At 34.8% G+C, this 11,759-nt stretch overlaps 1 long non-coding RNA gene across 1 annotated transcript; it reads left to right on the top strand.

Annotated features, from left to right (window-relative positions):
* The first annotated feature begins 3,326 nt into the window (after positions 1 to 3,326).
* Positions 3,327 to 4,999, top strand: LOC141362926 (uncharacterized). The gene is made up of 3 exons (XR_012368489.1): positions 3,327 to 3,375; positions 3,859 to 3,936; positions 4,200 to 4,999. It is a non-coding gene; the product is annotated as an uncharacterized lncRNA (long non-coding RNA).
* Positions 5,000 to 11,759: the final 6,760 nt, after the last annotated feature.

Below are 11,759 nucleotides of genomic sequence, written 5' to 3'. Positions count from 1 at the left end.
TGGGCATTTACTAGGGAATAAACTTCAACTATACATTTGAGGCAGCTATAGCATGTAAGCAGGGATGGGCAGTATTTCAAATACATGTATTTAAAATACATATTTGAAATACAAAATAGTATTTTGTATTTTGTATTTTAAAGCCTTTGAAAAAAATGAAATGTAATTTGTATTTAAATACATTTAAGATGAGTATTTTTGTATTTTTAAAATACTCAAAATACTTTGAGCCAGTACAACCAGTCAGGGTGCTGTTTTCATGCATCAACTAGTTCAGACCAGACACCAGAGTTCAGGTAAGCAAATATATCTGTGCAGCTTTTAGTTGGCAATAATTTAAATGTTGGAGTGGGAAAAAAGCAAGGGTGATTGAATTATTGGGTGTGATGTTGCACGACTGAGACAGAGTGTGGAACGCTGACAAATAGGCCTACACTTTTGACTTAAAGGAAAACCACCATTTTTATATATTTTACTATGTTCTTACCTCAACTTAGACAAATTAATACATAACTATCTATTTTCAATGCATGGAGGAAGAGCACTTAGTTTGCAGCATTTCGACCTCAGCGTGGAGTAACATCTTTACAGGAGTGATGATGTTACTGCGCCAGAGGTTGAAGTGCTGCAAACTAAGTGCTCTTCCGCCATACAATATAGTTCTCATTTTTTATTCACTTAAAAATCACGTTTTATTTTGTGCCACCATACTTACTTGTGTAACTACTCATGTAACAGTCTTTGAATAGGGAAAACATGGAAGTGTTTGGTGGCTTCTAAATTCTTCCCTGTTTAGATCCTAAGGAATAAATGGGACTAGGCTAAATGCTAACACATTCATGACACGCTGTGCAAAGATAAAGTGCACATATTGAAAAAAGATAGGCATGTATTCATTTATCTAAGTTGAGGTAAGAACATAGTAAAATATTGCAAAACGGTGTTGTTTTTCTTTAAAGGCGCTTTCACACGTGACGCGGCAAGTGGTGGAATCAGCACACAGTTGCTGATTTCTTTTTAGCTTTGCGCAGTTGAAGCCTTGTTTACACTTTTGCAATTCGCATGGCTCTACTCTACGGCGTGAACCTGCAGGCTCCTCAGTAAACCTACAAGGCTTTTATGCTTGACGTGCTTTCCATTGTATAATTCTGTAAATGACAGAGGGCGACTCGTGAGTAGTTGTTCTCAAAACCATCAAAAAGCAGCGATGAGAGAAAGTAGTTTGCCGAATAATTTGTCAAACACTCATCTGGTGAGAAGTAAATACGTGGATTTCTTCACATATAAACTGTTTAGGTTGTGGGTCGATGACACATGAAAAAGTTTTTATGTTTTTATAAAACATCATTTAATTCAATGGGTGTTCATAAGGCTGACATGACACCTTCATAACATCACACGTGTCATGAATATGAAGGAGATTTTATGGACGTTTATGACAACTGTCATTAAGTGTCATTTGTTCAATTGTCATTTTTATTGCAATATGACATTGTTTGAGATGTCTTTGTTGTGACAACTTGACATTAACCCATACATCATAACTTGTCATGACAACTTGACATTAACCAAGACAAAACATAACTTTTTACCAGTGATACAAATTGAATTTGTCATTAAAATGTCATTAAGTGTTAATACTCTGTTAAATAGTTTTATAACAGCAACATGAATATTCTTCAGTTCATAATGTTTATTTGACCGAGTATTAATAATATCTGACATAGTATTAACACTTAATGACATTTAAATCACAGTTTAATGTAATGTTTAATGTTTCTTAAGTTTGATAATTTTGATTTTGTTTATGATTTATAACAAGTTGTGTTGTATTGGTTTATGTGTCAAGTTGTCATAACAAAGATATATCAAACAATGTCATCTTTGCATTAAAAATTACATAATTGAGTAAATGACACTTAATGGCACTAGTCATGAACATGCATAAAATCTTCTTCATGTTCATGACACGTCATGTTATGATTATGAAGGTGTCATGTCAGTCTTATGAACACCCCTTCAAGTAAAGTGTTACCAAGTTTTTTTCTAGTTTTTTATTTCCAAGGGGAAGGGGAAAGCAAAAGGTACGTAAAATATAATGAAAGTTTCTAAGCAGTTGCACACATCTAAATGCTTTTTGGCATTCATAAATAGGCCCAGATTTCAGCCTAATATGGCTACTTGCACTGAATCACCAATTTCACATGTATTTTGTGTATTTTCAAAATACAAAATACTGTATTTGTATTTAAATACATTTTTCTTCACAGTATTTTGTATTTGTATTTAAATACATTTTTCGACACAGTATTTTGTATTTGTATTTGAAATACATTTCCATGTATTTATGCCCATCTCTGCATGTAAGCAATAGCATTTTTTTCGTTTTGCCCTTTTTTTCAGATAAAAATGACTAGTGAGTGACACAAGTTTTGTTTCTCTTTTATAATGAATACAGCTTTTTGTTAATGTACAAAATTAAAATGGCATATTTAAGATTTAATTTATGCCTTAAAGTAATAAAGCTAAATAAAAATAAATGTTCTAGTAATGTAAACATGTAACGTCTTTTTCATTCAGAAAAATAAAATATGATTGAATCAAGTCTTTTTGTGATTTGAGGTTCATTTAGTGATTAAAAAAATAACATTGAAAAATGGTGGGCCCATCAAGACTGCCTCTGCATAGGGCCCGGGGCCTTGTGCTACGCCCCTGATGCTGCACACAATTAATTAATGTGATGGTAGCTGTTAAGACACTTACATTTAACATTCAAATGTTTTAAAAACCAAACGTGTTCAGGTTTCTATGTGTATTTGGTTTGTGAAGTGTAATTTATGCTTTTTTCCTCTCCCCCACAGATAACCAAGGTTAATAAATGGTCAGACACGTCACTGGCTTTAAAATATAAACCCCATTGATGCAAAAAGGTAAGGTGCTTAAAAGGACCTTGTAAACCTGACTTCTGTCACTAATGTTCACCAAAGAGCAAAATAAAAGAAATCTGTGTTTTGTAGCTTTAATGATAATTCTTACTGTATGTATTTCATTTAGAATTTAGCATTAAAGACTGTAAAGTGTTTGAGGACTTAATTTAAATTCTGTATTTTTCACACTAATTTTGAAAAAAAAAAATACATCACTAGTCAATTGAAACCTCAAGTTAATGTAGACTTTAAGGAACTTGTTTGTCTGAAAGTGGATATATAAAGATTTTGTGTTTTAAGATGCTGCATGGAATGACAATGAGGTTTGGAAAAGACTTGGTGAAGAACATGGAAACATCTCTAAATAAAATGGCCACAAGCATCATCAGGAGTGGAAGGAGTAAAAAACATCTCTACGCCAATCTCATTGGAGAGGAAACCACAGAAGGTGCTTGTTCTTTGTCCAGTGTAAAGTAGCTTTTATTTGCATTGTCAATGTAAAGGTTCTAGCACCTATAAATTGTAAAAGTGAAAATATGAAAATAATGTTAGTATAAACTTTTTCCTTGCCATTGAAGAGTAAACTTGTTAATTAAGAGACGCTGGCTGAGAAAGAGTTAAAGTTTACCCACAAATTAAAATTGTCGTCACTTTCTTCAGCAGAACACAACAGAAGATATTTTGAAAAAGTATGGTAATCGAACAACAATGGTGCCCATTGACCTGCATTGGTTTTGTGTCCATTAAATTGCTAGCAGAGTTGTTTGGTTACAGACATTCTTCAAAATCTTTTTTGTGTTAGTGTTCTGCTGAAGAAAGAAAGCTGTGAACGTTTGAAATAATGAGTGAGTGAATGAGTTTTCTTTTTTTGAGTAAAATGTCCCTGTAATTGATATCTGTACCTAATGTACAATAATTTGTATCTTTGTAGGTGGTGAGGAATGCTGCACTTATGTTATTGCAAGCATTATTTCAAGAAAATCCCAGCTTTCTTGACTGTGTAAATAGGGTAAGTATAGTCTTCTGGAATTTAGTTAGTATTTGAGGCACTTTATTTAAAGTAACATTCAATGCAAATATAAAAATATTACTCTGTTTACCCTTAAATAGCATACAGCTCCACATCAATTATTATGAGTCTTGTTGGTTCTTGAGTGTCGCTTGCCTAGTTGTCATACTTTATTTGTGTTATTATGGGATAATTTTAAGTCTATTTGATGGCTTCTGTTAATTGGTAAAAAGCACTTAAAAGGTGAAATGTTTGTTTTACAGGAACCCAAAGGTCCCACACCAACCATAGTGTTCAACGGCTCTCGTGATCTTCTCAAATCTGAAAGTATCAACTTTATAATGGACAATATGAACATAATATGTGTAAGACATTGACATCGCAGGCTGTGGAATGACTGTTTGCGTTTTTTTTTCTTCTCAATGTTCAATACCCTTTTGCCATTAAGCACACAGTGACTTTAATTTATAAAATATATGCTTAAATTTTAATACCTGTACAAAACAAATGTACAATCAACTTGTGTAAATTGTCATTCTATTTAATAGATTGTTCATGAATTGTCTTTAAACGCATTGTGATTTCGGTAACACTTTACAATAAGGTTCATTAGTTAACATTAATGTATTAACTAACTTGAACAAACCATGAGCAATACATTTGTTACAGTATTTATTCATCTTTGTTAATGTTAGTTAATACAAATTTAAGCTTTAATTGCTTGTTCATGTTCGTTCAGAGTGCATTAACTAATGTTGACAAGATTTTAATAAAGTATTTGTTGAAATTAACATTAACAAAGATTAATAAATGCTGTATAAGTGCAGTTCATTATTAGTTCATGTGAACTAATGTAGCAAACTAATGTTAACTAATGAACCTTATTGTAAAGTGTTACCGTGATTTCTTTTCATCATTTCAGACACATGTAAAAGTTACTAAAAATTAGTACTGCATATACTGTACAGTATCTATGCGTAAGGGAAATAACTTAAACAAAATTTTTGAATGTATAGTGTAATTAAGAGTTTAGCTGTTTATTACAGAGATGCAATTTATATATATATATATATATATATATATATATATATATATATATATATATATATATATATGTATATATATATATATATATATATATATATATATATATATATATATATATATATATATATATATATATATATGTATATATATATATATATGTATATATATATATATATATATATATATATATATATATATATATATATATATATGTATATATATATATATATATGTATATATATATATATATGTATATATATATATATATGTATATATATATATATATATGTATATATATATATATATATATATATATATATATATATATATTCAATTTTTCAATTCAATTTTATTTATATAGCGCTTTTCACAATACTCAATTGTTTCAAAGCAGCTTTACATTAATAGAAGCAGTAAAAGCACAGAAAAATGACAGATAGTACAACATAATACACATAATACACAATATGTATATATGTATATGTATTATATATATATATATATATGTATATATGTATATATATATATATATATATATATATATATATATATATATATATATATATACATATACATATACATATATATATATATATATTGTGTATTATGTGTATTATGTTGTACTATCTGTCATTTTCCCTCTCAAATGCTTGCTGACAATTTGAAGTCCAGCAAAAGTTTATTCCTCCCCGCAATAAATTTGTCAGGGGGGCCACCACTGTAGAAAAATGTCTACAAAAACAACGATAAAACCCTACCATTCCAAGAAACCGCATGAGTTCTTTCTTGGTAGTGGGTGTAGGGTAGTTATTGATGACATCTACTTTTGCACGGACAGGACGCACTTGACCCTGCCCTACCACTTTTCCCAAATAAATTACTGTGGCCTTGGCAAATTCACATTTCTCCAAATTAACAGTTAAATTTGCTTTCACCAATCGATCAAATAGTGCTCTAATCTGAATAATGTGCTCTTCCTAGGTTTTACTAAACACGACGACATCATCCAAATACATAGCGCATCCTTTTAAACCAGAAATGACTCGATTCATTAGACGCTGGAAGGTAGCGGGGCGTTTCATAATCCAAAACTCATGACTTTATACGAATATAAACCAGATGGCACAATGAAAGCTGAAATTTCTCGAGCTCTTTCAGTTAAAGGCACTTGCCAGTAGTCTTTAAGCAGATCAAACTTACTAACAAACTCAGCGTTTCCTACCTGATCAATACAGTCTTCAATTCGAGGTAGTGGAAATGAATCAGGTTTTGTGATAGCATTTACCTTCCGGTAATCTGTGCAGAATCTGAACGATCCATCCAACTTATTTACCAACAATGATGGGGACGACCAACTAGAAAAAGACGGTTCAGCGATATCATTTTCCAGCATGTAGTCAATTTCATTCTCCAAGTATTTTTTCTTATTTACAGATACTCGATAATAACGCTGCCGAATTGGAGCGGACTCTCCGACATCAATGTCGTGTTCAATCAGACTTGTTCGAGACGGAGTATCAGGAAATAATGTAACGTATTCAGAAATCACATTAATCAAATCTGTGCGTTGCCTTTCAGTTAAATGAATAAATCGTTCATGTAAAGCGTTTAATGCTTTAGAATTGTGTAGCCGACCCTGAAGGATGGAATCTCCCGGATCAATCTCATCATGATTTTCATTTGTTAAAACCGATGTGGTGAGCAATTCAGAATCACCATTTCCGGCAGGATGAGTATCACCATTTCCGGCAGGATGACCTGTAAGCAACACAGGTTTAATAAAAGAATCAGGTACATCAACTTTGTCTTCATTTTTAGTGTCAAGACAATCCTCAGAACCATAAAAAGGCTTTAACAAATTTACATGACACATTCTAGTTTTCTTCAACCGATATGGCGTCTTAATTAAATAATTAAGGTCAGAGATTTTTTTAGCAACAGTGTATGGACCTGCAAATTTTGCCTGGAAAGGCGATCCAACAATAGGCAGTAAGGCAAGAACCTGATCACCCGATTGAAACGAGCGCAACTCTGTACAACGGTCAAATAGTCGCTTCATCCGACCTTGAGCTTTTTTCAAAGATGCTTTTGCCAATTGACACGCTTCAAAGATTCGTCTGCGAAAATCACTCACATACGACAGAATGTTTTTAGGTGGATCAAACTTTTTCCAGTCTGCAGACAAAACAGACAATGGACGGCGCACGTCATGACCAAATACAAGATCATTTGAACTAAATCCAGTACTCTCCTGAGCAGCTTCACCAGCAGACATCATTAGCCAAGGTAACCCAGATTCCCAATCCTTGTCCATTTGAACACAATATGATCTCAGTAAAGATTTTAAGGTCTGGTGAAATCTTTCCAGTGCTCCTTGGCTTTGGGCATGATAAGCACTGGAAAGATTGTGTTGAATATTAAGCTGTTGCAACACTTGACTGAACAATTTTGAAGTGAAGTTACTCCCCTGATCAGACTGGATTATCCTTGGTATCCCAAATATGGAAATGAACTGAGTCAGTGCCTTTAAAACTAACTTTGCAGTCAGAGAACGTAACGGATACACAGCCGGATATCTAGTCGCTTGATACATGACAGTAAGTAAATATTCATTTCCAGCTTTCGATCGTGGCAATGGCCCCACGCAGTCCACAATAAGATGTTCAAATGGTTGGCCAATTGCAGGAATTGGATACAACTGGGCAGGTTTTAAAGTCTGATTCGGTTTACCTGTCAGTTGACACGTTTGACAAGACTTAACATACTTTGATATATCACGTTTCAACTTTGGCCAAAAGAAACGTTTTAACAGTAACTTGTATGTCTTTCTTATGCCCAAATGCCCTGAAGTATCATGGGCCGTGCGTAAGACAACCTGACGGAGAGACTGAGGTACAACAATTTGTTGCATAGGATCGCCAAGTACAAATTCTCCATGTGGTACCCATTTTCGTACCAGCACATCTTCATCTAGATAATATCCAGAAAGGAGATTAGCGATTATATCACTTGAGACAACGCGGTCAAATAACTCACTGAGAGTCACGTCAGTTTTTTGTTCTTTAATTAAATCTTCCTGTGACACCGTAATGCTGGGTACACACCAAAAGATTTTTTACATCTTATAAGATTTTAAAAATGTGATAGACCACAAACATGAGGATAAAAAATCCTAGATTTAACCGTTTTGCTCCTATAGTGTGTGGTGTGCCATTATGTGTCAAAGACAGCACACCACACACAAACAGATTTTTAACCAGAGTCTCGACTGTGAACACAGGAAATCCCACAAAATATCGCGAGACTTCAGAATGGCGGACAATATGCAGGAAGACATTTCAATTATAGTGCTTGGAATAATTTTTACAAGACACGTTGTATAAACATTCGTGCTGTTGCCACAAATCAAGAAGCTGATCCTCCATCTCTGCTGTCCACATCAACTTCACTTTGGCCGTTTCTCAATCCGAAGGCTGTAGCCTGCGGAGGTCGCATATGCAGGCTGCATAGGTCATGAAACCTGGTTTATTCAAGTTAACTGAGCATTACATTCGAAAGTCATAAGTATATTACAACAATATACGATAAACTAGGAATAATAGTCAATTTTATAACTGTTAATATTCTGAGACAGTCTTGATGACGTTTATGCAGCCTGGAAATGAGAAGCGGCCTTTGTGCCGTGCCATTACTGCTTCCGTCTTCCCTCATCTGGCTTTCTGATTGGATATGGTTTCGTTTCACGTGATAATCTCAATAGCGTGCTCGCGTTTGTCCTCGGGATTCCCCACACACATCGGGATTTCTGATCGTAAATATTCAACATGTTGAATATTTACGATTCGCGATCGGCGCGGCTCCGACGTTCTTCCGAGCAGGTTTGGACACTCTTAACACAACTCACACGAAGGGACAATCTGATAAGATAATCTGTAAAACCATCGCGATACTCTGGACATAGCTAGGATTGTCGGAAGGGGGGAAATCGGCCCAAAATCAGCCCGATTATCTTTTGGTGTGTACCCAGCATAAGGAGAGAAGGAATTTCTAGCATTTTAGTCACCGACCTTTTAGTTTCCGACTTATCTTCAGGTTGTGTTTTACTCATAGACCTTGTAATCACGCACGACGGAGACACATCCGAGAAACAAGTAAGGTTTTCATCACTTGACTCAGTCGAGGCAGATGGCATAACCACCAAATTTGGTGAAACATTTTGCCAAACTCGGTCACCTGCCAAATCATTTCCCAAGACTACCTGCACTCCTTCCACAGGCAAACAGGAACGCACTGCAACCTCCACCTCTCCCTGGATCAAATCAGAACACAAGACAATTTTGTGCAAGGGAACAGACATCACATTTAATCCAATACCCCTGATCAACACATTGTTTCCAGTGTATGAATCATCTGAAAAAGATAAAACAGATTCTAAGACAAAAGTTTCTGCTGATTCAGTATCACAGAGAATTTTGACTGGTACAGTCTTGGTAGAGTTAAGCAATCTCACAAACCATCTGTAACAAATGGAGAAAAGGTTGAAACACCAGATGAGCAATTCCTTTGCATATTAACTTCTGAAGAAGTCACAGTCAGAGCAACAGGTTTCACTGAAGACTTAAATTTCAATTTAGCAGCATCTTTTGCTTTTAAGGATGGACATTGATTCTTCCAGTGACCAAACGCACGGCAATAATTGCACCGATTTTCCCTGTCTTTCTCTCCACCGGCGAAATTACGCGGCCTATCAGATGAAGTATGCACAATTTTAGAGACCTGCTAAGATCATAAGACTGTTTCTGAACATTTTCTCCCACATTTTTGTAACAAAAAGAGGTTTTATGAATCAGAAAAAAATCATCAGCCGTAACAGCTGCCTCATATGCAGTGTCGGGTTTTCTCTCACTAATGTACGTTGCTACACGTTGTGAAACAGAGTTTTTAAACTGTTCAAGCAACATCAACTCCTTCATAACGTCTACTGTCTTCACGTCAGAGGCTGCACACCAACGATTGAAATGAACCGAAATATCATGTACAAACTCAACATGAGTTTGACTTTCAATTTTCTTCCAGGACCTAAATTTTTGTCTCTAGGCCTCTGGAACCAATTCTTATGCTCTCAACACTGCATCTTTAACAGTCGAATAATCCTTAGCATCTTCTACACTAAGAGACGCATATGATTCTTGAGCTTTACCTGTAAAAACAGACTGCAACATAAGCGTTCGTTCTTCACCAGGCCAACTTCTCGCATCTGCCACGCGCTCAAACAATAGAAAGAAGCGTTCAACATCTTTCTCATCAAACTTGGGGATCAATCTCATTGTAGTCACTACATCAAACTTACTCAAAGTCAAATCACGATCTACATCTCCCATTGCAACAAGTTTTCCTTCTCTTATCAGATCTAAACGACAACGTTCAAGATCAATTTGCTGTTGTTGTAACTGAAGTTTAGACATTTCCACACGATTTTGCGCTTCTAAAATTTTCGCTTTCATGTCATTTTGAATTAACAAGAGTTGTTTTTGTTGCTCAAATGTTAAAGATGACATTGCAGACGCATCAGTGAAATCTGAAGCACCTTCTAGGGACTGAGGGTCTAAAATTCCACATTCAATTAACTCAGTTTTTATCAAGAGTTTGATGTTATCTTTTAAACGTTTATCTTGACTTACCAAATTAATTTCAAAGTGACCCGCAAGTTCTACCAATTGATCCTTAGTCAAATTATTTAACAAAGTTTCAGATGGAGCACTAATAAACTCTTCAATTTTTGAGGTCATGGTAAACACAAATAAATTGGCTACTTAATTTTCAAAACATTTTTTGAGGAGTAGATTTTGGACAAGCAATTCCCTCTAACTGAAATTCAAAACTACCTAAACTCAACCCTAATCTTCATACAGTTACTTGCAGTGGGTTCTTATACACCATAAACCAGTGTTTGCAATAGCAACCGATTAACAAGTCACTATCACAAAACACGGACGTGTTCCTGAGACAACTGCTCTGACTGCTTTCACCGTACAAAAAAAAAACAAACTAAAATAAAAAAGATCGGAGTATCCCGTTAAGGACACCCCGCTAAGCCTCACAAGGGAAAAGCAAATCCAATAATAAACTTCACCTCTAAATGTAAACAAAGAGTAGCCAACACTTACCGAAGCTGAACTCCCGCAAAGCAACCAAAATAAACAAACCAACCATTATATCCTCCAAAATTTGTAATACGAAATATTAAACACTACCAAAGAAACGAACAAAAATATCAATTTAACGAATCAATCATCAAATCAATAATATTTTACCAAACAAATCACTAAATTTAAGGACGAGCCCCCACGTTTGTTACGACCGCCTCAAAGCTGTGACAAATGTAAAGGAGGACATAGTCAGGTTGGTACGTTGCAACAAAAGATATTTATTAATGTAAGTATAAAACATAAAATAAGGAATAAACAAACCCAATACTGACCCTGTCAAACACACGGATGGTTTAAGTGTCAGACAGAACCAAGTAACCCAATTATAAAAACAAAATAAGTTAAACTAAACAAAACCAAACAAGCAGGAGAACAGCCCCACAACAAACACCATTGAGACTTTATAGAGAGGGAACAGGTGTAAGCAATTCTGTTGACGTGCCCTCAAGCCACGCCCACTGACCGGTCTTAGTGGAAGTAACGAGGGACTCGTCACACTATTCGAATATATATTCGAATTTAGAATATTCGTTGACAGCCCTAAAGCGATCTAATGTTAAGAAGGCA

This window comes from Misgurnus anguillicaudatus, unplaced genomic scaffold (assembly GCF_027580225.2).
Source record: "Misgurnus anguillicaudatus unplaced genomic scaffold, ASM2758022v2 HiC_scaffold_29, whole genome shotgun sequence".
In the NCBI taxonomy this organism is placed as follows: Eukaryota; Metazoa; Chordata; class Actinopteri; order Cypriniformes; family Cobitidae; genus Misgurnus; species Misgurnus anguillicaudatus.
Note: the sequence above shows the minus strand (reverse complement) of the source record. Positions and strands in the feature narration are given on the sequence as shown.